This window comes from Pseudophryne corroboree, chromosome 6 (genome assembly GCF_028390025.1).
Source record: "Pseudophryne corroboree isolate aPseCor3 chromosome 6, aPseCor3.hap2, whole genome shotgun sequence".
In the NCBI taxonomy this organism is placed as follows: Eukaryota; Metazoa; Chordata; class Amphibia; order Anura; family Myobatrachidae; genus Pseudophryne; species Pseudophryne corroboree.
The window spans coordinates 824695838-824722709 of record NC_086449.1 but is presented as its reverse complement, the minus strand read 5'-3'; the positions used below and the strand labels follow the sequence as shown (position 1 = coordinate 824722709).

General features: G+C 51.3%; 2 protein-coding genes across 2 annotated transcripts in view; both read left to right on the top strand.

Annotated features, from left to right (window-relative positions):
• LOC134934711 (E3 ubiquitin-protein ligase TRIM11-like) overlaps positions 1–26872 on the top strand; it is a 51525-nt gene that overhangs the window by 17388 nt on the left and 7265 nt on the right. The gene's annotated exons all lie outside the window — the stretch shown is intronic.
• Positions 18067–26872, top strand: part of ADIPOR2 (adiponectin receptor 2) — a 52032-nt gene continuing 43226 nt past the window's right edge. The window contains exon 1 of the mRNA XM_063929244.1: positions 18067–18288. The gene's annotated coding sequence lies outside the window, so the exon portion shown is untranslated. The remainder of the gene's footprint in view (positions 18289–26872) is intronic.

Here is a 26872-nt window from a genome sequence, read left to right as displayed (position 1 = left end):
TATGACACACACCGCAATGTCCGTGATACATTATGCCACACACCGTAATGCCCATTACACATTAAGTCCTACAGTAAGGCTTCTAATTACTTTTCAAATACCTGCTCGTTGTCAGGGGTTTCATGCACTGGGTGTCATGCTCGTTGCCAGGGGTTTCATGCTCTTGGTTCCATGCACGGTGCCAGGGGTTTTCATGCTCAGGGTGTCATGCTCGTTGCCAGGGGTTTCATGCACTGGGTGTCATGCTCGTTGCCAGGGGTTTCATGCACTGGGTGTCATGCTCGTTGCCAGGGTTTTCATGCACTGGGTGTCATGCTCGTTGCAAGGAGGTAGTCCTTGTTGCTAGGGCTGTGCTCCCAGTGCCACATATGTCCCCAGTGCCAGATATTCCCCCACGGTGCCAGGTACTCACATGCCCCCAGTGCCAAATATAGCCCCCCCCCATGTGCCAGGTACACATATACCCCGAGTGCCAGATATTCCCCGACAGTGCCACATATGCCCCCAGTGCCAGATATCGCCCCCCCCCCAGTGCTATATATGCCCCCAGTGCCACATATGCCCCAGTGCCAGATATTCCCCCCCCAGTGCCACATATGCCCCCAGTGCCAGATATTCCCCCCCCCAGTGCCATATATGCCCCCAGTGCCAGATATTCCCCCCAGTGCCATATATGTCCCCAGTGCCAGATATTCTCCCCCCCCCCCCTCCCTGCCAAATATGCCCCCAGTGCCAGATATTCCCCCCCAGTGCGTCCCCCCCCCCTTCCTTCCTCCGCTGCCGCCGCTGCTCCCCCCGCTCCCCTGCTGTTAGGAGGGACACGGAGGGCACAGTGCACGCCTCCCTGTGTCCCTCCTGTGTCTCCGGCGGCCGCGGGTCACTGTAATAAAGGAAGTGCTCACGAACGGCACTTCCTTTATGAGACCAGCGGCCGCCGGAGACCCAGGAGGGACACAGGAGAGGCGCGCACTGTGCCCTCCGTGTCCCTCCTGACAGCAGGGGAGGAAACGAGACCGTAGACTGACATGCGGACGCTCGTCCGCATGTCAGTCTGCACTAAAAATGACAGGGGGGGCACGTGCCTTGGTGCCCCCCCCCTAAATCCGCCACTGCCTACATCACAAAACATACCCAGAAAGACTAAGAAATCTCAATATGTATAGTTTGGAGCAGAGAAGGGAAAGGGGGGACATGATAGAAACTTTCAAATATATGAAGGGTTTTAACAAAGTCCAGGAGGGAAACATTCTCCAAATGAAGAGAAGCAATAGGACACGAGGACATGCACTGAGACTGGAGGGGGGGAGGTTCAGGGGAAATTTGCGGAAAAATTATTTCACAGAAAGGGTAGTGGACAAGTGGAATAGCCTCCCATCAGAGGTGGTAGAGGCTAAGACAGTAGAGCAATTTAAACATGCTTGGGATAGACATAAGGATATCCTTACAAAGAAATAAGGATCAAATAAGGTTAGTGATAAAAAATAATATAAAAAAAAAAAAAAATAAGGGGCAGACTAGATGGGCCAAGTGGTTCTTATCTGCCGACAAATTCTATGTTTCTATGTTTCATACAGCGACCTTGGTGAAACTTTTAGGCCTAAAAAGAATATTGTGAGGTGTTCAGAATAGACTGGAAATGAGTGGAAATTAATGTTATTGAGGTTATTGAGGTATACAGTAGGAGCAAAATTACCCCCAAATTCTGTGATTTTAGCTGTTTTTATGTTTTTTCAAAAATCATCCAGATCCAAAACCAAAACACGAGCGGGGAATTAGAACCAAAACCAAAACACGAAAAGTGCCAGCCGCACATCTCTAGTTTAAACCGGTAATACCGCCAGAATTTATTCCTGATTCAGAGGTGGAGGCAGAAGCTCCTGCAGCAGCGTCTATTAGTGGGTGGCCGTCTGCAACTTTATGCAAATATCACTACAAAGCTCCTCCCTGTGTACATCCAGGCGGCCGAATGTGCAAAGACTGCGACACCAAGTGCCGGCAGTTGTTGACACAGTGGCACTGACTGGTGTGTCCTAACACGCCACCATTGGTCGCACCGTCACAACTTGCAGCTGATCACGGCCTCCTGTACTGCAGCTGTGCGTCTGTTACATGGACCATTTTCCTGCACTCTACCAGCCACCACTCCGTTACCGCCCAGGAACACCCAGCACTTTCCCACAACATTAATGATACTGTGTCCCAATCGCATAGCGCCTTTGTGCCCACTCTCTGTGTAACTTGTGCGTTGTACTATTTAAAAAAAAATTGGGCGCATGTGCAATTGTAAATATCTCTCCTCTACCTGACAGTCGGCGCTGTGGGCTGCTGTGAGTCAGACGCTTCATTAGTTGTTTGAGAATTCACCACTCTGCAGTAATATACCTCTCACCACAAGATGGCAGTGCTGCTCCAGTAATGGAAACTTCCTTATTACAGTCTAAGGTGCACATTTATCAATGATCGCATTTGCAATGCCATCTGACCGCGATATTAGCGCCCAGGATCGCACTGCACCATGCGATCATATTAGGTGAATGTAGCACCCGGCACCCGCAAGGACAGGGGCTCCGAAAGGATGTGCTCTGCGGGCTGCCGGGGGTCCTGCGCATGTGTCGCCACATGTGACTGCGATGCACTGAGGCTATTTCCAGCAGAGGGTTCTAGGGAACCCAGACGGAACTTCTTTCCGCGATGTGTAGCCCGTAGGCTACAATGGTCTGCCGCAATCTGAAGATTGCAGTAGCGGTGGGGGCCAATGTCGGGATAGCCCTGTACTGGGCGTCAACCCGCATGTCAGTGTGAATGATCATAGCTGTGCTAAATTTAGCACAGCTACGATCATCTTGGAATGACCCCCATTGGGAGAAGTGGAAGAGGGATACTTTGGTGACCAGAAAGGGGCGGGGCCTACAGGAAAGTGGGAGTGGCTTCGCGGGAGTGCTGCAATAGCGAGCCACGCTCCCAGTTTTCGTCACTATGGGGGTATGGCCAGCGCTCTGTGAGCTGTCCGTCTCTAGTGAATAGACGCTGGGCGCATGCGGGACACTGTGGCCCGCAGGTGGGACAGCAGGACAGTCCCCCAAAAAACGGGACTGTCCCGCGAAAACCGGGACAGTTGGGAGGTATGAGATTAGTATAGAGGCCTGAATAATAGGGGGCTGACCTTAGGTAACTTCTCCAGCAACATGCAATCATAATGTTGCAGGATTTATTTTCTCTACAGTCGTCTGGATTTAGACATATCCCACTCTATATTTAAGTGATGAATGTGTTCTTCCAGATTATCAGTAGAAGCGGATCTGGGCCCTCCGCACATTGGGGGTCATTCCGAGTTGTTCGCTCGTTATTTTTTTCTCGCAACGGAGCGATTAGTCGCTAATGCGCATGCGCAATGTCCGCAGTGCGACTGCGCCAAGTAAATTTGCTATGCAGTTAGGTATTTTACTCACGGCATTACGAGGTTTTTTCTTCGTTCTGGTGATCGTTATGTGATTGACAGGAAGTGGGTGTTTCTGGGCGGAAACAGGCCGTTTTATGGGTGTGTGTGAAAAACGCTACCGTTTCTGGGAAAAACGCGGGAGTGGCTGGAGAAACGGGGGAGTGTCTGGGCGAACGCTGGGTGTGTTTGTGACGTCAAACCAGGAACGAAACTGACTGAACTGATCGCAGATGCCGAGTAAGTCTGGAGCTACTCAGAAACTGCTAAGAAGTGTCTATTCACAATTCTGCTAATCTTTCGTTCGCAATTTTGATAAGCTAAAATTCACTCCCAGTAGGCGGCGGCTTAGCGTGTGCAATGCTGCTAAAAGCAGCTTGCGAGCGAACAACTCGGAATGAGGGCCAATATATATTAACAGTTACGTATAGCGCACCCATATTCTGCAGTGTACCCATATCCCCAATGGAGCATGTACAGGTGCTCTATATTCCCTATCACATGAACACATGGGCGTTGGGGGGGTGGGGGGGTACTCTATACCCGGGCCCTAGCTTGTTGGAGAGGCCCTGGTCACATCCCCCCCCCCACCCAAGTGCAGTGGCACAATGGCATGAAGAGGGAGCAGAGCGCTGTCGCAGGGCTGTGGGCATCCAGGGAGGCTGCTGCCAGGCAGGGTGAAAACACCGGCCATCCTACCTCACCTGAGGGTTACGCAGACGGCCGATATTTTCACCGATGATCTGATTCTGCAAAATCGGATGAAGCAGCTGGCAGGAGGCATCTATTTACACAAGATGCCTCCTGAAGTATTAGCATAATATCACACGCCTGCTGTGTACACTGCATACAATCAATCAGGCCCATAACTGCAAGCCCGGGCTATACTTTCTATTACCCAGCAAAAGGGTACTGTAGGGTCGTAAGCACGCTCCATTGCATTTACATTTCACATGCAGCCTTGTCCTCATGCGTTACTCCTTTCCTGACCTAATGCATGTCGACCAATAGTGAGGTAGGCCTAAAGACCGGACACCCTGTCCTCACTGACACATCCCTCATCTCCTGATATACTCTGTGCTGCTGGGGACCCTGCTCCTCCCACTATATAACTCTCAGTCTGTGGCTTCCTGCTGCCTCCATTCTCCTCCTCACATCATGTCACTGCCCCTGTCACATGCAGCCCTGTCCTCACTGACACATCCCTCATCTCCTGATATACTCTGTGCTGCTGGGGACCCTGCTCCTCCCACTATATAACTCTCAGTCTGTGTCTTCCTGCTGCCTCCATTCCCCTCCTCACATCATGTCACTGCCCCTGTCACATGCAGCCCTGTCCTCACTGACACACCACTCATCTCCTGATATACTCTGTGCTGCCGAGGGACCCTGCTCCTCCCACTATATAACTCTCAGTCTGTGGCTTCCTGCTGCCTCCATTCCCCTCCTCACATCATGTCACTGCCCCTGTCACATGCAACCCTGTCCTCACTGACACATCACTCATCTCCTGATATACTCTGTGCTGCTGGGGACCCTGCTCCTCCCACTATATAACTCTCAGTCTGTGGCTTCCTGCTGCCTCCATTCCCCTCCTCACATCATGTCACTGCCCCTGTCACATGCAGCCCTGTCCTCACTGACACATCACTCATCTCCTGATATACTCTGTGCTGCTGGGGACCCTGCTCCTCCCACTATATAACTCTCAGTCTGTGGCTTCCTGCTGCCTCCATTCCCCTCCTCACATCATATCACTGCCCCTGTCACATGCAGCCCTGTCCTCACTGACACATCCCTCATCTCCTGATATACTCTGTGCTGCTGGGGACCCTGCTCCTCCCACTATATAACTCTCAGTCTGTAACTTCCTGCTGCCTCCATTCCCCTCCTCACATCATGTCACTGCCCCTGTCACATGCAGGCCTGTCATCACTGACATATCATGCATGTCCTGATATACTCTGTGCTGCTGGGGATCCTGCTCCTCCCACTATATAACTCTCAGTCTGTGGCTTCTTGCTGCCTCCATTCCCCTCCTCACATCATGTCACATGCAGCCCTGTCCTCACTGACACATCACTCATCTCCTGATATACTCTGTGCTGCTGGGGGCCCTGCTCCTCCCACTATATAACTCTCAGTCTGTGGCTTCCTGCTGTCTCCATTCCCCTCCTCACATCATGTCACTGCCCCTGTCACATGCAGCCCTGTCCTCACTGACACATCACTCATCTCCTGATATACTCTGTGCTGCTGGGGGCCCTGCTCCTCCCACTATATAACTCTCAGTCTGTGGCTTCCTGCTGCCTCCATTCCCCTCCTCACATCATGTCACTGCCCCTGTCACATGCAGGCCTGTCATCACTGACATATCATGCATGTCCTGATATACTCTGTGCTGCTGGGGACCCTGCTCCTCCCACTATATAACTCTCAGGCTGTGGCTTCCTGCTGCTTCCATTCCTCTCCTCACATCATGTCACTGCCCCTGTCACATGCAGCCCTGTCCTCACTGACACATCCCTCATCTCCTGATATACTCTGTGCTGCTGGGGACCCTGCTCCTCCCACTATATAACTCTCATTGGGGTGAGATATCGGGGCTCTGTCGTAGATAATGTACAGATAGGGTGTGTTCACAAACAGCTGCAGCAGCTCTGGAGCAGACGGATTATTTGTGGGTGACCAGGGGCCGGTGCACATACCAGATGGAATCAATGATTGGAATTTGCCAGTTTGCGAGCGCCCCGCTCACGCTGATTGCCCATTCATCTCTCAGGCAAAGGGTATGTTTTGCATACGTGTTTTTCTTGTGTACACAGATAGGGGATGTTACTGCTGTAAAAGCAGATTTAACATTCAACACAACGACAAGATGATATGTGTTTGTTACGCCTTATGCGCACATCTTGGTTGTAAGGGACAGTAACATCTTCCTGACCTAAGGCGGGCACCGTTTCCTCCCGTGTATGGAGGACCACATCTTGGTTGTGGCTGGAAGTTGGCATATGGGACACGATACAACCACTGTGTATGCTTTTCTCTTTCAGGTGTAACATATGCCCAATTTGCAGCTCATTCAGCATAAACCCCAATACCATCATGCAGTACCAAGCCTTTACCACCAGGTGTCTCTGCTCTGAAAAGCATTCCAGAATGGAAAGCAGTTACAGGATCCGTCCAGCAGATGTCAGCAGCATAATGGATTGAACAAGGTGCTGCAGCTAAACTGTTTGTAGCACTGGAAGTTCTCTTTCAGCCATTTTGGGGCCTGGCTATTTTCCCCCACTCCAAAGCATTTTAATATTATTGCCATTATTATTATTATTATTATTATTATTATTATTATTATTATTACATTATTTTACCATGTTATTGTTTTACTTCTGATCCTTGTTTATGATTTATAACATTAATGCCTATTCTTCATTTTATGTACATCACATTACATCAGTTCTAGTCTCTGTCCCCGCATTATTATGATCATACCCCTCCAGTCTTGCGGGTTCAGGCCCTACATCTCCACTGGGTTTCTTGTACAACACACTTGCCAACTTTCTAGCAGTCATGTCGGCACTACTGGGGGTGTGGCATAGGCGGGCAGTGCGGGGGCATGGACCATACTTGCCTACTTTTGAAAAAGCATGTCAGGGAGATTGTGAAAGTAACACCTATCAGCGCAGGCACGTACTGCAACATCTGAGAGGCGTGTCTTAAACATGACTTACATCCAAATGTGAATGAGCCCCAATGCTAGTAAGATCTATTTGTTGAAGAAAAGACACTGACATTTTTCAGGATTTGTTCATGTTTTGTGTTTTACAAGAGGTTCCATATACTGTAAGTGGCCACGAGAAACCTTATTTCAAATGCATGTAGCCACAGGGATCATTGTGCCTTATAACTAGTGCAGGGAAATGGCGACGAGCCTATTTGAATGTACGTAATGTGTCTCTGATTTATTCCCCCCCTTCAGGAATGTAACAGCTACATAATGTGGAAAGGTGAAATCAGGGAGATTGCTGGTCTATTTAGGGAGTGAGGGAGATTGCTACTGTTTCAGGGAGTCTCCTGTAGAATTAGGGAGGGTAGGCAACTATGGCATGGAGGCGTGATCGTGGCCCCAGCCCCACTATACAATGGCCAAATTACCGCCACTTTAAAATGGGTGGTGGGCTACGATGGAACCATTCAACGCAAATCACATCATAGCCACCCACTTTCGCTGAGCAAGCGGGTGGATGCGATGGATGAGGATGTCAAGCGGCTGCTCCAGGAGATTTGACTACTTTACCGGGAACCTGCTAGTGCCACCCGATTTAGTAGACAACTATAGTGTACCAGGACTACTTATATGATATACGGGTATGCACTGGCCGTATGGCAGGCGCAGTTTCTCCATCAGAGTCAGGCCTCCTATGTGAATGAATGAGGGTCTCCGTATGCAACCGCTTTCACCGATACCCCGATTACACTCCCCTAACACGCTCATGATACGGACCATCTCTGTGCCATCGCTAAGCCATCTTCCTGTCACCGCGCAGGAACGCCAAATACATTTTCTAATCATTCCCCCATCGCAGCTCCAACTTTGCACACACGCTATCTGGACACATCCGCAATGCGACTTAGATGTAGATCCACTACGACCGACATCACCAGTGCGTTTGACTTTAGAAGCATTATGTCACACAGCCTCAGTCTGTTCAATATGGGCTTGAACTATCTTGGAGAATTGGATATGCAAAATAAAATAATAAAAGAAAATGCTTCCTGTCCGTGACAATTTTGATATATGAGCATTGCATCATACAGAGGCGCGTTTCACTCCACAATCATCCTGCATCAGAAGGACATGAGCGATGCATCAGATAGAGGTGCATTTCACTCCACAATTATCCTGCATGAGTGGGACAGGAGCGCTGCATCATACAGAGGCGCGTTTCACTTCGCAGTCATCCTGCATCGGCAGGACAGGAGCGATGCATCATATAGAGGTGCATTTCACTCCACAATTATCCTGCATGAGTGGGACAAAAGAGCTGCATCATATAGAGGCGCGTTTCACGCCACAATCATCCTGCAACAGCAGTGTTGCATCATATAGAGGCACGTTTCACTCCACAATTATCCTGCATGAGTGGGACAGGAGCGCTGCATCATATAGAGGCGCGTTTCACTCCACAATTATCCTTCAACAGCAATACAGCAGTGTTGCATCAAATAGAGGCGCATTTCACCCCACAATCATCCTGCATCAGCGGGACAAAAGCCTTACATCGCAGTGCTAGTGGTAACTTGGATACATGTTGGATTATCCTCTCCCACTTCAGACACATAAACTCCGAACTCTATGGAGGAAGTTCCAACAGAACAATAGGTGAGCAGGTGTACAGTGAGCCCGAGCCGGATGGATCTCTTAGCACGGTAAGGTTTTGCATACAGTGTGTGCGCAGATGTGAATTTACACATCTTTGCATAGGTTCACCTTATTCTGAGTTGTACAGAATTTGGTCGATTCTCTCTTCCGTGAAATAGGGCATTTGGGGACAGGGACTGTGTATTGACAATGCATCTGCACTTAACCACTCTGACTTGTGGCAGAGTTATGGGCAGAGTTGTGTGCATGTATGTAACACTCCATACGTTTCTGAGCAGAGTGTAAGGGGAAGAGAAGCCTATTGTCTGACCGATCTCTTGCATCTGGATGGGGTTAGTCAATCAGTGAACGCAGCCGCAATGTGGCCTACCAGATTCGGGCACGGCGGCCTGTGGAGAACTCTTCTCTCCTGTGACTTTTCCATCAGCGACCAACTTTAAACAGAAACAACAGGGTTGGAACTCTAGGAAACTCTGGAAGTGTTTGGGGAAAGGACTGAGAGATGGTATGGGAGCCATTCTAGGTTACAACTGTCCAGGTTGTGTTCTGGCCTGCAGGGGGACGACGACGACAGGTGTCTACAGCAGGGAAGAGTAACCTCGCTTGCACAAGTGCAAGGGCCAGAATAAGCAGAGAAAGCCCGCGATACTAACCATAAACTTACCGGATTCCCCTTGTTGGAGCTCAGACTTCTGCTGCACCGTATGTACCAGAAGTACACACAGTCCTCCTACAATACAGTATGTCTATCCTAAGTACCTGGTGGTGCAACAACTGGTCATGTAAAGCATACTTGCCTACCCTCCCGGAATGGCCGGGAGGCTCCCGAAAATCGGGTGACCCTCCCGGCCCCCCGGAAAGGTGGGCAAGCCTCCTGCTTTCCCCCTCGGCCGCCCGCAGCAGTAAACAAGTAGGCGGGCCGAGGGGGTCCGATGACGCGATTCGCGCTGAATCGCGTCATCGTAGCTCCGCCCCCTACTATGCAGCGCCTCGTTTCTCGGCACAGCACAGCGGGGGGTGGAGTCACAATGACGCGACCCTGATGCAACGCCCCCGGACCGCCCATCCTGCTGCCGGCCACGCCCCCGAACCACCCGTCCTGCTGCCGGCCACGCCCCCATTCACCTACAACGCTGAGGAGGAGGCAGCAAAGTAGGTAAGCCTGATGTAAAGATGTACAGCAGAACTACAGATGGGTCCATGTTTATCTTGACCTTTAATAGGATTAACTGAGAATGGGCAGTCGGACTTAATCCTCTGCTGTAATGACTTAATCCCCTGCTGTATTGTTCTCTGTATTGTATTGCAGCTGAGAACAATAGATGAAGGGTTTATGTTAATAAACCATGTTGTGCCTAGGCGCAGCAAACTTGCCAAAATAACCGTGGACCCATCTGTATAGCAAGTTGTAGTGCGCTACGCCTCACTGGCTGAACAGCCCTAACACAACCTGGCTCCTGGGGAAGCTATTAACAGGGTGATGCAGGGAGATTACAGATGCTGAATAGACTATTTCCATTATACTATACCTCTCATTTACCATAGAGTTTTATGTGCATCCGATGTTGCCGGGGAAAATGTCATGTGCTATCGCCGACAGCAAAAGGCTTCTACAGCCCCAGAAAACACATCCCTGGCGGTGTAGTGTACTCGGCCTTAATGCCCAGTCTGGAACTGGCACCGGTGGAGATTACAGTAGGTATCGGACTGGAACTGCCGGGAGAAGATATCCGACTGGAACCGATGGTAACAGGTATCGGACTGGAATTGATATAAGGTAACCATTGAACTGGAATTGATGGAATTTAGGAACGGGAGTCCGGACTGGAACCAGAAGAACTTCCAGGAGATTCAGAGGTGAAGTCAGGACTCAGTGAAGCCAACTGGAACCTCTGCGGAGCGCAGATACAAGGCTCACACGTACAGCTGTGTGACTTGTGGCACTGGCAACCATAACTGGGGAGAGCTGACCCTTTTATCCCTGCAGAGGACTTGGGATTGGTGGATACAGTCAGCTGGTCTACTGGCTGACCGGGATTGGACAGATTCCGGTCACCTGACTCCAGACAACATGGAGGCACCATTCCCAGAGACCTAGCAGAAGGCCTAGCGAATCAGCACGTGATTCCCGGAGTCCATGGGAAGAGACCCCGGCAACGGCAGGGACGGGAGTGTCTAGCATAGCAGAGACACGGCTAAGCCCTCTCCGTGAAGCTGGAGCGGCATGCCAGAACCTCATCCGCGTCCACACATGAAAGCAACGGGGTCCGATTCTGGGGTCTCACTCTCTATTAGGGCTGTGACACCCGGACTCTAGATTTATCAGGATTCCTAGTGCTACTCACTATTGGCAGGACGCAATCTTCTGTTTGTGCTCCCCCTAGAGGACCAGGCGAGATGCTGAGTAGCACCCAGCTCTTGTACTATGTATTTAACCCAGTTTAACAATATGCTTTAAGGCAGGGCTGGCCAAACCAGTCCTCGAGATCTACCAACAGTACACATTTTCCAGATCACCTAGCTGGTGCACAGGTGTAGTCATTACTAATTAAGATGTGCTGCATTCATTCCTAACTGACAATTCTACAGATCTCCAGGAGGCCTGGAAAACATGAACTGTTGCTAGATCTCGAGGACCGGTTTGGCCAGCCCTGCTTTAAGGGATTGGAACCCACCACACATCGGAAGTGGTTTCAATTTTCATATTCCAAATCGCAGGACAGTAAATCCTGTGGTTTGGCTCTGACAATACGGACGCTGTGTGGTGGATTGCAAACTGCACATAGAAGTGAAGCTTAGTAAATCTCCCCCTAAGCCCTGTTGTCTGGTATGATTGCAGAGTTGTCATGCAGCACAGGAGGCTCTTGTTGTGGAGTAAGGGACTCAGGGTAATCAGGGGAAGTGAGGACCTGTTCAGTCATTAGCCCGTCCCATGGAGATACACTGTGCAGCCGGATTGCATTCACTCAGCATTTACTGTTTCTACTTGCGTCTTTGAACCACAAAGTGCAGAGAGTGCAGGGAGTACTCTAGGGGGGAGTTTTAAGGGATATGGGGGCCCGATCCCCCATGCAGTGGGTTCCACCCATTCCAGTTCCCAGCGGTGCCAACTTTCCAGTGAAATACTGCTTGCTACCTCTTGACGCACGATTAACAGGCGGCCGTCACGAAGGCACAATGACGCAGCTTTTTGTCTACACTCGCACATCCCGCTGACCCCAGACCAACATTCCTGTGTGACTGGGTCAATACAGCCCACCTACAAGCCCCTGTAATCTGACAGTACCAATATGTAATAGACAGCACCTATCCTTCTGTATCACATTAATTCCTATATAGAGAGTAAGCGGCAAGCAGGGCCCTCCTACCTCTCTGCCTGTTATTACCCAGTCTGGGTTTATTACTTTTTTTGTTCACAAATTGTAAAGCATAACAGAATATGCTGGTGCTATACAAATAAATGTCCAAAAATGTTAATAATCTTCTGAGCCGTTGGGCTACCTGCATGTTCTAAGTTGCAGCAGCTGCGCGCCGTGGCCCGACCCCACAAACGGTCAGGACACGCCTGCGTTGTCCAGACCGCGCCCCGCCAATGACGTTCTAACGCCGTTGGCACGCCCCCTCCCGCCTCGCGACCGCCTGTCAATCAGGTAAAGGCTTTCGCATTTCACTGGGTGCGCAAGCGCAGTCCACTCGCTTGGCAAGCTCACTCCTCAAAGGGCATCAGGCTACGATCGCTGCTTCTGCGATCAGGTCTGAATTAGGCCCTATGTCTTATCCCGTTAGCTACAGGCACTTTTCTGGATGTAGGAGAATAACTACCATACACACAGGGGGCGGGATGTAATGAAGATTTTTTTAAAGGGGCAATCTCATGTATGTGGCATGGATTAGCCTTTTACATGATTGCCCCTTTAAAAAACAAAGTCCGAGTCGGCTGGCTTCCCGCACGGCCGCCGTACTCGGACTTCATTAATTCCCGGCCAGAAGGGGGGGTTTTGTTTGCCCAATTTATACAGTTGTTTTACAGAATTCAGTTAGAGAGTTCCCGGTTCCCTTCGTATCCCGTTTTTAGTGGTGGGTACCGGGAATGATCTGGAGCTTGGATTAAGTCTGCGTGCGAGCGCGGAGTCCGGATTGTTACTTTTGCTGTTCTGTTGTAGTGGATGTGCAGCTTTTCCAGCACTCTCCATTCAGATTAGGAGCACTTAACGGCTGATGAGTTCTTGAAGGGATCTGCAGAGACGTTCCGGAGTTGCGAATTGATGTGAGAGCTTTTGACTGTTCTTGAGCTTCTCCCTTTTTAATTTAGAAGCTGCTGTAATGAGAAGGCCTCTTATTGCCACTTTGTGGGTTGTCAGACGGCCGAGAATTCTACATCAGCATCAATGTTATTTGATGACTATTGTTTCATGTAGTAAAAGTCTCATTAAGTCATCAGGAAGTGCGAAGGTGGTCTGTGCACCATCTGCGTAGTGAGACCGTGACTAGACCATGTAATTGGGTATATTATTATGGCGTAGGTAAGCAGGATCTGATGTATATAGGGCCTGATTCACGGTTTAAGCAAAATGCTCCTGCGTCGTGACCTGAGCGTTACATGCAACTCAGAATTCAATTTGCACCCTAAAAAATGGCGACGCATAAAATTATGGTGCACCGCGGGTGCAGAGAACATATCATGAGCCGTTCTATACTTGCAGAAAAAGAGAAAATGCAGCTGCACACTCTCAACACTAATAAGCCCCAGACTAGGTCACACTATGCAATAGATCGATCAAACAGCCAACAAATGATATATCGTCCCGGCTGCCTGCTCGTGTATACACCCAATATGTCTGTGAACAACATTGTATACCGACATATCACGTTGGCTGTGCAGCACGGCTGATGCGGATAAATATATGTGTGTGTAGGTGACCGACCCTTATAACGGCCGCAGGAACCGCCAGTGATGACACTACTGGTTCCTGTGGCCAGGCATGTCGGGCGTTGGATTGGTGTGTATGCACATATCGCTGTGCAGGACACTTAACAAATCGTTGGTTTGGTCTGCTGGCCGATCCATCATTCAGGTGTGTACCCAGCATTACTGATTTTAGGGGGTCATTCCGAGTTGATCGCACGTAGCAACTTTTTGCTGCTCGTGCGATCAACTAGACGCCGCCTATGGAGGAGTGTATTTTAGCATAGCAGGGATGCGATCGCTTGTACAGCCCTGCTAAGCTAAAAAAGTTTTGTGCAGAACAAGACCAGCGCTGCAGCTACTTACCCTGTGCGACGGATCCAGCGATGGAGGTCCCGGAATTGATGTCAGGCATCCACCCTCCAAACGCCTGGACACGCCTGCGTTCGGATCACCATGCTCGGAAAACGGTGAGTATCCGCCCCGGAACGCCTCCCCGCTGTCAATCTTCTTGTGATCGCGCTAGCGATCACTTTCTTCTTTCTTCTGGTCGCTGGGTAACGACACACGTGCGCATTTCCAATCCGTTCGCACCGCAGCGATGAACCGCAGCGTGCGAGCGGGTCGGAATGACCCCCTTATTACGGCTTTGCACCGAATTGTAAAGTACAAAGGAATATGCTTTTGCTATAGAACTAAGATAAAATGTATATAAAATCAGGTGCTAAGAATTTTAGTATCACCGACTGCAGCTTCTAACAGGGGTTGCTAGAAACCCCTAGGGCAGTGGTTCCCAAACTTTTTTGAATCACGGCGCCCTAGAATATCAGAATTTTTTTCACGGCACCCCTAGGCCAAAAATTTCTTATTGAGAAATTTAGAAATAAATATTACATTAAGTAGATCGCGTTTATATGTCATCCTTAGGGTCAGCTGTGTGGTGAGGGACAAGATTTGCTTCTGTTTGGCCACATATTTTATGACTGGCAGCCTCCAGCACAGGTTTTGCCTATTATATTTACCATGAATAATTTGAATTGGTCCTGGACCACCAACCCAGGGCACCCCTGCAAGTGTCCCGAGGCACCCCAGGGAGCCACGGCACACAGTTTGGGAACCTCTGCCCTAGGGGTATATTTACTAAAGTGTGGGTTTATAGTGGAGATGTTGCCCATAGCAACCAATTAGATTCTACTTATGATTTATCCAGAACCTTCTAGGAGATAATACCTACTGTCTGATCACAAATCCAAAAATCCCATTTGTCTGATCACAAATCCAAAAATCCCATTTGCCGGGAAAGTTGGTAAGTTTGACTCAAGTGACATTATGTATTGTGACATTTTCTACCTTTGCATTATACGGTGTGAGTGTGACACACACACAGGAAGTGCAGAAAATGGCACCAATATATGAGGGGATCTAGAGGCATATAAAGCAGCATGTATAGGTGTCTGATGGCATATAAAGGTGTATGCCGGCACTCTGATGGCATGTAATGGAGCACATGGAGGGGTTTGATACTGTATAATGGGGCATAGAAAGGGGCACATGCAGGGGTTGGATGGCAAATAATGGGGCATGTGGAGGGATTGGGTAGCATGTAATGGGGTATGTGGAGGGGTTTGATGACATAATGGGGCATGTGGAGCACATGGCACAGCGAGGTATGTAGAGGGGTCTGATGGCACATGAAGTGACATTTCGGGGGCTCTGATGGCATATAATGGGGCATGTGGCGCACATGGCACAGCGCGGTATGTAGAGGGGTCTGATGGCACATGAAGTGACATTTCGGGGGCTCTGATGGCATATAATGGGACATGTGGAGCACATGGCACAGCGAGGTATGTAGAAGGGTCTGATGGCACTGAAGTGACATTTCGGGGGTTCTGATGGCATATAATGGGGCATGTGGAGCACATGGCACAGCGAGGTATGTAGAGGGGTCTGATGGCACATGAAGTGACATTCGGGGGCTCTGATGACATATAATGGGGCATGTGGAGCACATGGCACACCGAGGTATGTAGAGGGGTCTGATGGCACATGAAGTCACATTTCGGGGGCTCTGATGACATATAATGGGACATGTGGAACACATGGCACAATGCGGTATGTAGAAGGGTCTGATGGCACATGAAGTGACATTTGGGGGCTCTGATGAGATATAATGGGGCATGTGGAGCACATGGCACAGCGAGGTATGTAGAAGGGTCTGATGGCACATGAAGTGACATTTCGGGGGCTCTGATGGCATATAATGGGACATGTGGAGCACATGGCACAATGCGGTATGTAGAAGGGTCTGATGGCACATGAAGTGACATTTGGGGGTTCTGATGGCATATAATGGGACATGTGGAGCACATGGCACAATGCGGTATGTAGAAGGGTCTGATGGCACATGAAGTGACATTTGGGGGCTCTGATGAGATATAATGGGGCATGTGGAGCACATGGCACACCGAGGTATGTAGAAGGGTCTGATGGCACATGAAGTGACATTTCGGGGGCTCTGATGGCATATAATGGGGCATGTGGAGCACATGGCACAGCGAGGTATGTAGAGGGGTCTGATGGCACATGAAGTGACATTCGGGGGCTCTGATGAGATATAATGGGGCATGTGGAGCACATGGCACAATGCGGTATGTAGAGGGGTCTGATGGCACATGAAGTGACATTTCGGGGGCTCTGATGGCATATAATGGGACATGTGGAGCACATGGCACAATGCGGTATGTAGAAGGGTCTGATGGCACATGAAGTGACATTTCGGGGGCTCTGATGGCATATAATGGGGCATGTGGCGCACATGGCACAGCGAGGTATGTAGAAGGGTCTGATGGCACATGAAGTGACATTTCGGGGGCTCTGATGGCATATAATGGGGCATGTGGAGCACATGGCACAATGCAGTATGTAGAAGGGTCTGATGGCACATGAAGTGACATTCGGGGGCTCTGATGGCATATAATGGGGCATGTGGAGCACATGGCACAGCGAGGTATGTAGAGGGGTCTGATGGCACATGAAGTGACATTCGGGGGCTCTGATTGCATATAATGGGGCATGTGGAGCACATGGCACAGCGAGGTATGTAGAGGGGTCTGATGGCATATGAAGTGACATTCGGGGGCTCTGATGGCATATAATGGGGCATGTGGAGCACATGGCACAGCGAGGTATGTAGAAGGGTCTGATGGCACATGAAGTGACATTTCGGGGGCTCTGATGGCATATAATGGGGCATGTGGAGCACATGGCACAATGCGGTATGTAGAAGGGTCTGATGGCACATGAAGTGACATTCGGGGGCTCTGATGGCATATAATGGGACATGTGGAGCACATGGCACACCGAGTTATGTAGAAGGGTCTGATGGCACATGAAGTGACATTTTGGGGGATCTGATGGCATATAATGGGGCATGTGGAGCACATGGCACAGCGAGGTATGTAGAGGGGTCTGATGGCACATGAAGTGACATTTCGGGGGCTCTGATGGCATATAATGGGGCATGTGGAGCACATGGCACACCGAGGTATGTAGAGGGGTCTGATGGCACATGAAGTGACATTTCGGGGGCTCTGATGACATATAATGGGGTATGTGGAGCACATGGCACAATGCGGTATGTAGAGGGGTCTGATGGCACATGAAGTGACATTTCGGGGGCTCTGATGGCATATAATGGGGCATGTGGCGCACATGGCACACCGAGGTATGTAGAAGGGTCTGATGGCACATGAAGTGACATTTCGGGGGCTCTGATGGCATATAATGGGGCATGTGGAGCACATGGCACAGCGAGGTATGTAGAGGGGTCTGATGGCACATGAAGTGACATTTGGGGGCTCTGATGGCATATAATGGGGCATGCGGTGTCCTGATGTGATAAATCTGGTACATAAGGGTCACTGGCAAATAAAATGTCTGTAATCCTGCTGCAGTTTTGGCCGCGCCGCCTATGCACACAATAGGTGGTTACCCTAGTTACATCGCCCGGTGACAGATCACTCAGACCTCCCCTCCCCAGCTACCAGTGACCATCAGGCATTGGTGTGGTGAGTGGGGGATACTATGACTTGTTATTACAGGAATGTATTTGCAGAGCAGTCAGTAAATTCGGCCAGGACGCCTCCTCTGAGGCAGAAACATCAACTTACTGACACACATCTCCTAAGTCTGAGGGGATGAGTCTCATCACCCATAGCAACGAGACCGCGTGACGAGGAAGTGACAGGCGGGGCCGATGATTGGCTACCAGGAAGCGCGCGAGAGCAGGTGAGAGTGACGACCTTGGCTGGTTATAAACAAACAGGGAGGCGGGGCCGCCTCGGACTACAGCTCCCGGCGTGCAGCGCGGTAGGGGAGGGGCTACTGTGCGTGTCTCCCTCGTGCATGCTCGCGGGGAGCTCCGTGATTGGCCTCCGCCGCCTCGTGCGATGAGCGTAATGGTGACGCTGCCAGGCAACCTGGGGAGGAGGTGACAATAAGAGACAGCGGCCGGGCGGGCGGAGGAGCTGAGCGGCTGCCGGACACCGAGAGCGGGAGCAGGTGAGGGGGCCGGCCGGGGTCATGGGTGGGGGGTGAGCCGGTCACTCGCCGCCCGGTACGTCCGCACCGTCCCCCACAGTACAGCCTGTCACCCCGTGCGTCCGGGTGGCGCCTGACACCCTATAGTACCTGTCACCCCGTGCGCCCGGGTGGCGCCTGACACCCTATAGTACCTGTCACCCCGTGCGCCCGGGTGGCGCCTGACACCCTATGCTCTCCTTGTAGTACCTGTCATCCTTTCCCTGACACCCTGTGCGCTCCTTATAGTACCTGTCACCCCGTGCGCCCGTGTAGTGCCTGTCACCCTGTGCTCTCCTTATAGTACCCCGTGTAGTGCCTGTCACCCTGTGCTCTCCTTATAGTACCCCGTGTAGTGCCTGTCACCCTGTGCTCTCCTTATAGTACCCCGTGTAGTGCCTGACACCCTGTGCACTCCTTATAGTACCCCGTGTAGTGCCTGTCACCCTGTGCACTCCTTATAGTACCCCGTGTAGTGCCTGTCACCCTGTGCACTCCTTATAGTACCTGTCACCCTTTCCCTGACACCCTGTGTAGCGCCTGACACCCTGTGCACTCCTTATAGTACCTGTCACCCTTTCCCTGACACCCTGTGTAGCGCCTGACACCCTGTGCACTCCTTATAGTACCTGTCACCCTTTCCCTGACACCCTGTGTAGCGCCTGACACCCTGTGCACTCCTTATAGTACCCCGTGTAGTGCCTGTCACCCTATGCTCTCCTTATAGTACCTGTCACCCTTTCCCTGACACCCTGTGTAGCGCCTGACACCCTGTGCACTCCTTATAGTACCCCGTGTAGTGCCTGTCACCCTATGCTCTCCTTATAGTACCTGTCACCCTTTCCCTGACACCCTGTGTAGCGCCTGACACTCTGTGCTCTCCTTATAGTACCTGTCACCCTTTCCCTGACACCCTGTGTAGCGCCTGACACCCTGTGCACTCCTTATAGTACCCCGTGTAGTGCCTGTCACCCTATGCTCTCCTTATAGTACCTGTCACCCTTTCCCTGACACCCTGTGTAGCGCCTGACACCCTGTGCACTCCTTATAGTACCTGTCACCCTTTCCCTGACACCCTGTGTAGCGCCTGACACCCTGTGCACTCCTTATAGTACCCCGTGTAGTGCCTGTCACCCTATGCTCTCCTTATAGTACCTGTCACCCTTTCCCTGACACCCTGTGTAGCGCCTGACACCCTGTGCACTCCTTATAGTACCCCGTGTAGTGCCTGTCACCCTATGGTCTCCTTATAGTACCTGTCACCCTTTCCCTGACACCCTGTGTAGCGCCTGACACTCTGTGCTCTCCTTATAGTACCTGTCACCCTTTCCCTGACACCCTGTGTAGCGCCTGACACCCTGTGCACTCCTTATAGTACCCCGTGTAGTGCCTGTCACCCTATGCTCTCCTTATAGTACCTGTCACCCTTTCCCTGACACCCTGTGCACTCCTTATAGTACCCCGTGTAGTGCCTGTCACCCTATGCTCTCCTTATAGTACCTGTCACCCTTTCCCTGACACCCTGTGTAGCGCCTGACACTCTGTGCTCTCCTTATAGTACCTGTCACCCTTTCCCTGACACCCTGTGTAGCGCCTGACACCCTGTGCACTCCTTATAGTACCCGTGTAGTGCCTGTCACCCTATGCTCTCCTTATAGTACCTGTCACCCTTTCCCTGACACCCTGTGTAGCGCCTGACACTCTGTGCTCTCCTTATAGTACCTGTCACCCTTTCCCTGACACCCTGTGTAGCGCCTGACACCCTGTGCACTCCTTATAGTACCCCGTGTAGTGCCTGTCACCCTATGCTCTCCTTATAGTACCTGTCACCCTTTCCCTGACACCCTGTGCGCCTGTGTAGTGCCTGACACCCTGTGCTCTCCTTATAGTACCTGTCACCCCGTGTGCCCGTGTAGCGCCTGACACCCTGTGCACTCCTTATAGTACCTGACACCCTTTCCCTGACACCCTGTGTAGTGCCTGACACCCTGTGTGCCTGTGTAGCACCTGACACCCTGAGCACCCATTGTCGCCCTTTACCTGACACTCTGTGCATCCATATAGTAAGTGACACCCTGTCTCCTGTTACCCTATGTGCCTGTGTATTGCTTGACCCCCTCTGCACCCATACAGTACCTGACACCCCTTCTCCTGTCACCCCGTGTAGCGTCTGACACCCTGTGCACCCATATAGTACCTGACACCCCTTCTCCTGTCACCCCGTGTAGCGTCTGACACCCTGTGCACGCATATAGCACCTGACACCCCTTCTCCTGTTACCCTGTGTAGCTTCTGACACCCTGTGCACCCATTTAGTACCTGACACCCCTTCTCCTGTCATCCCGTGTAGCTTCTGACACCCTGTGCACTCATATAGTACCTGACACCCCTTCTCTTGTCACCCCGTGTAGCTTCTGACACCCTGTGCACCCCTTCTCCTGTCACCCCGTTTAGCTTCTGACACCCTGTGCACCCGTATAGTACCTGACGCCCCTTCTCCTGTCACCCCATGTAGCTTCTGACACCCTGTGCACGCATATAGTACCTGACACCCCTTCTCCTGTCACCCCGTGTAGCTTCTGACACCCTGTGCACGCATATAGTACCTGGCACCCCTTCTCCTGTCACCCCGTGTAGCTTCTGACACCCTGTACACGCATATAGTACCTGGCACCCCTTCTCCTGTCACCCTGTGTAGCTTCTGACACCCTGTGCACCTGTATAGTATCTGACACCCCTTCACCTGTCACCCCACGTGCCTGTGTAGTGCTGCATTTGTGTAGCTCTAGACACTCCTGTCACCCCCTCTCCTGTCGCCATTTGCGTTCATATAGTGCCTGTCACCCAGTGAGCCTGTGTTGTCCCATATACACTTTACCTGTCACCCTGTGTACCCATATAGTACCTGCCACCCTCACACCTGTGTAGTACCTGACACCCGGTGCCCATATAGTATTACCCTTTCCCTGTCACCATGAATACTCAATTAGTACCTGTCGCCCTTTCCCTGTCTCCGTGTGCCTGTATAGTACCTGCCACCCCATGTGTCTGTATAATACCTGTCACCCACTCTCCTGTCACCGTTGAACACCCGTATAGTAGTGTTTCCTCTTTCCTGTGTGCCTGTATAGTGAGACACAATCTCTCCTGTCGCCTGTGTGTCCTGTATAGCACCTGTATAATACCTGCCACCCCATGTGTCTGTATAATACCTGTCACCCACTCTCCTGTCACCGTTGAACACCCGTATAGTAGTGTTTCCTCTTTCCTGTGTGCCTGTATAGTGAGACACAATCTCTCCTGTCGCCTGTGTGTCCTGTATAGCACCTGTATAATACCTGCCACCCCATGCACTGCTATAATACTGGTCACTCTTTCCCTCTCACCCTGTGCTCCCATATAGTACCTGTCACCCTTTCCCTGCCACACCAAGCACGTGTATAATACCTGTTACCCTGTGAACCTATATAGTACCTGCCACCCCTTGTGATGTTCGCTAGTGCCGTTGTAGCTTCTGTGCGAGAATATGCCTCTGCCATTTGTATTGAGGCATCTTAGACCCGCCACTTCTGTACGCAGACATCGGACGCACATCACTTATGACTGACCCTGTGTTCGCCCAGCGTTGGCGCAGGAAGTAAGATGCTGGATCCATTCTAACTGCGGACGTGATCGCAGTCTGTGATGGGCCCCCGTAATGGCTCCTGCGCTCAGGGCGCAGGTCACTGACATTGCTAATAAATCCTCAGCGGCACATCAGCAGTGCAACTTGTAAGCGTGCGCAGTGACGGATAATCGCTCCACTGCGTACATCGCCATTGCGCCCACCTCTTACTCAGGCCCTGTGTTACTGCTTCTAGATACCAAAGCCTTTAGCTATTTTGTATATATTCTCCCACTGTATATATACTATATATGCTGAGCCCCCAGACTAGATCACGGCGTGAGACCCACAGCTGGTCGGAGCAGACTTTGTCCCTGTTGTGTGTAATACACTAGGTTCCCTGCCACCAGTTGTCTCTGTGCACCCCGGCCCCACATCCGCCATTCTCTGTATCACTGCTCCTGCCATCTGCGTGACTTCTGGCACGTGTTCCCTCTCTGCCGCCCCTGGATCTTTGTTACTCTGGCATCCCTCTCAGTATAGCCATTACTTTGTTACGCTTACAAGCCGATTGTATCTGGCGATGGAAGTGCTCTCTAGTCCCTAGAGCAGAGGTTCCCAAAAAGGTCCTGGTTTTAAATGTATCCATGCTTGGCCACAGGTGACTTAAATAGCACCTCAGTCAATTTGATTTAACCATCTGTGCTGAGCCAGGGATATACCTAAAACCTGGACTGTTGGGGTGCCTTGAGGACGGCGTTTGGAAGCCTCCGCCCTACAGTCCTCCTGGCACATAGTACCCGCCACTCATCTGTCCCACCGTGCGCTTTGGCGCATACCCTGCGAGACATAAGCTTTTATATATCTTTTTATGTTAGGATTTCAGTAGCTATGGCAACCGTGCCACCGCTAGTACAGTGTAACGTGTCTGCTGCCGGGCACAGGGACGCTGTGTAACGATCACTTTAACGCTGGTGATTGATCTCATTATATAAAATATTCCGTCAATATTTGCCCCCCCTGTTCTCACTGATACAGGAGCGCGGCTGTATAACGCTGACCTCTCAATCACCCCTCTGTCTGAGAGGCTCCAGACAAGGCAAGTGACAGCGCTCCGGCAAACGCTTGATGATACAATGGTGATACCGTTATCACATGTGACCCTTCTATTGAATGGATAGATAGCCTGATACGTCGGGTGTTCTGTGTCTGCTGCCCTGTGCCAACCGCTTCCTGCGCTGCTTTCCTTTATCAGTCATCTTTGAGATCTCCGCTCAAGCCGAGGAATACGTTCTCGTTCGCTTTACTTCTGCGGAGTATTCAGAAATGGCTGCATTGTTATGTAGTGGTTGATTTTACACCTGTTGAAACCACAAGACTTACCGGTCTCAGGTCGCAACTTGCAACCCCATTCATGTTTCGCTGAAACAGGTGTGCACTCTGCGTGCTGGGAACTCTCCAGCAAATGAGCCTCCGGCAGATCACTTTGGAACAGCGTTCAGTCCGTAATAGAACTACAGATTTTGGAATAAATGGGTTTAAGGTACGGCCCCTCTGATATCCTCTTCCGCATCCGGTCCTCGCCACAAAGTGAGACCTCCACATTAATATTTCTGTAAGGATTTAAGGACTTAAAACATGTGCAAGCCAATTAAACATTGCCGGCGGGGATTGCTTGAGACGCATCTGCGTGTATCGGGATCACGGGGAGCGTTACAGATGGGTGCCCCCATTTCTTATACCGCATTATGCTTTTCTCCTTCATCCACTAGGGGCCACTGGAGCGTAGTTACAATGGGGAATAGTAGGCAGTAATTGGGAGCTGGCACTTTAAACAAAATTCTAACCCTGTGGCTAGCTCCTCCCCTACTATCTCCCCTCCAAGCCAGTCTTAGTTTAGTGCCCAAGGGAGCTGGTTCACTTGGGTTTAGCTGAAGAAATTTTTATTTTTTCTTTATTATTTTATTTTTTCTCACATACACACACAGACTGGCAGCTCTGCCACTGCCAGTCTGCACCGTGGGAGCTGCCGGCGGGGTCCCATCGCAGCTGCGTGCGGCTAGGGATGGGCCCCGGCTGAGGGAGACACTGAGCTCTCCTGAGTTGGCGGACACCGCTGCGTGCGGCGCGTGTCGCGGCCACTCCATCCAGCAGAAGATTCCGGCAGCAAGGCAGCGGTGAGTATAAAAAATGGTCGGACACCGCTGCGTGCGGCGCGTGTCGCGGCCACTCCATTCGGACACCGCTGCGTGCGGAGTGTGTCGGGGCCACCCCTGAAAGGTGAGTGTGTGCATACCCTCCACCCAGGCATGGGTTGAAGGGGTGACAAGGGGTTTTTTGCTGAGAGCCCTTCTATAGACTAGAGGGTTAGTGCTCCTTCTCTAGCTATAACTAGACTGTCAGTGACAACAGAAGTGCTTCTCCCATAGCCTAATGGTATGGTGCTCCGTATAGCATACACTGGGTTCCCAGCCCCATGATAAGATGTTTCTTAGCACCCTGACAACCTACCACCCCCCCAACCCCCCCCCCCCCCTCCTCGGATTATTATTATTATTTTTATTCACTAAAAAAAAAAAAAAAAAAAAAGCGCTGTGCCGCGCTCACATCCGCCCGACCGCCAGCCGCCCGCTCTCCTCGCTGCTCGGATCCCTGGCAGCGCGGCTCACAGAGCCGCTACAGGGATCCGACATAGGCGCGCATTGCAGTTTTAAATTTGGCGCCGTCAAGGAGGGGGGCGGGGCTTAATCCCGCTCTGCGCGCCCGGAAGTAACAGCGCGCCGGGGACCCGTTCTTCAGCAGCGCGGGACGGAGGCCACGCGTCACGGCAAGAGAGTTACAGTGGGGAAGGGGGGGCACTCGGGGGCACTGCAAGGTACAGGTTTTGTTTATTGCAGCCTGTCACTGCACACAGTATCGTGCAGGACAGATAGGCTGCTGTGGCTACGTTCTTCCCTGCTTCCCTCCCCTCCCTCCCATTCTGCCTATAGCTGTTTACTGTGGGGGAAGGGTATCAAGTTTAGGTGCTGCCATGGCCACTAAAGGCTCCAAGGCAGCTCAAAAGCAGGGTCAGGTTTTAAGTGAGGAATCACAACAATCAGCCCAGACCTCCTCGGAACCCCAGAGCGCCCCGACATGGACGACACAACTCACAGAGGTGATGTCCCTGCTGACGGGGGAACTTAAAGCCTCTCGGAAAGATAGAGAGGCGGCCCAGTTCCGACAGCTTGTCCCGGTACCGGTGCCAGAACCTGCATGGGCAGTCTCATTGGCAAAGTCAGTGGAAGGACTTTCCAGGGCTGTAATACCTTCCCAAGCCCCGTCCTTTAGTCCCCCCCAACAGGCTGCAAAAAAGAGATTGCTAGCCTCGGTGTTACAGGACTTTGACGATGATATGCCTCAATTAGATGAGGCGGAGTTAGATGTGCAGGATATACAGGAAGTGGATATCCAGGATACTGACGATCAGGTATATGGGGACTCTGAACCAGTAGCACAGGGTATAGAGGCTCTTATTACTGCTATTCGCTCAGTGTTACAGGTGGAGGAGACGGAAGACACCTTACGCCCTTCAAGGTTTGGCACAGACCAATACCTGCCGGTGACTTTTCCAGTTTCGGAGGAGCTGGATGCGCTCATAACGACAGCCTGGAAGCATCCAGACGCAAGATTTCAGGTATCAAGAAAAATGTTGTCTTCCTATCCTTTTCCCGCAGATAGCAGAACGCGCTATGAGAACTCTCCGATCGTGGATCCTTCGGTGTCTCATCTGTCCAAAAAGACGGTCCTGCCTGTTCCGGGGGCAACTTCACTTAAGGAGGCGCCAGATAGGAAGTTGGAGTCTACCTTAAAGAATATTTACTCTGCGGCAGGGGTTTTGCAGCGCCCGGCACAGGTAGGTTGTTGGGTCAACAAGGCGATCGAAGCTTGGGCGGAACAATTGTCCTCTGGAATTCGTGACGAATTACCGGCGGATCAATTGATAGACCTGGCGGAGCACATCCGTGAATCAGCCCTTTATCTTTGCGAAGCGTCCAAGGACATAGGTGTTCTCGGAGCTAGAATTTCTGCTTTAACAATTGCGGCCCGCAGAACGTTATGGCTCCGAAATTGGCAGGCGGATACGGAATCCAAAAGGGCGGCAGAGGCGTTACCCTTTACGGGTGAGTTTCTGTTTGGTAAAGATCTGGATGCCTGGATCTCTACGGCTACGGGGGGTAAGTCGGCTTATCTTCCTTCTACTGCTCCAGCCGCTCGCAGACCATATAGGGGTCCCTCTTTTCGATCCTTTCGTGCCCCTTCCAGGTTTCGAGGACGGGCCAGGGGTGGAGCTTCTACCTTCCGTGGCCAGAGAGGTAGAGGTAGAGGCGGTGGCAGGGGTAGAGGTTCCGCAGCCTCAACCCAGTCAGACGTTAAGTCTTCTGGCACTGCCACCGCATGACGGGCCTCCCTCCCACCTGGGGGATCACAGGGTGGGAGCTCGTTTGTGGGATTTCAAGGAGGTCTGGATACAGTCCTGCCCAGATGCTTGGGTCCGGGATCTCATCACTTGCGGTTACAAGCTCGTTTTTCGGGAACAACCACCCCAGCGGTTCTTTACCACGGGTTTGCCAGTTTCCGACAACCGGGGAGTTGCCTTACAAACCGCGGTCCAGAAGCTTCTGTCTGCAAGGGTAGTGATCCCGGTTCCCTCGCATCATCGAAAACGGGGCTATTACTCAAGCCTGTTTCTTGTACCGAAGCCGGACGGCTCAGTCAGACCAATCCTGAACTTGAAGGACCTCAATCCGTATTTGAAGGTGTTCAAGTTCAAGATGGAGTCTCTCCAGTCTGTTATTGCGGGGTTGGAAAAGGACGAGTTTCTGGCATCCTTAGACATCAAGGACGCATACTTACATGTTCCCATTTGGCCTCCTCACCAGGCTTTTCTCCGGTTCGCAATACAGGACACTCATTTACAGT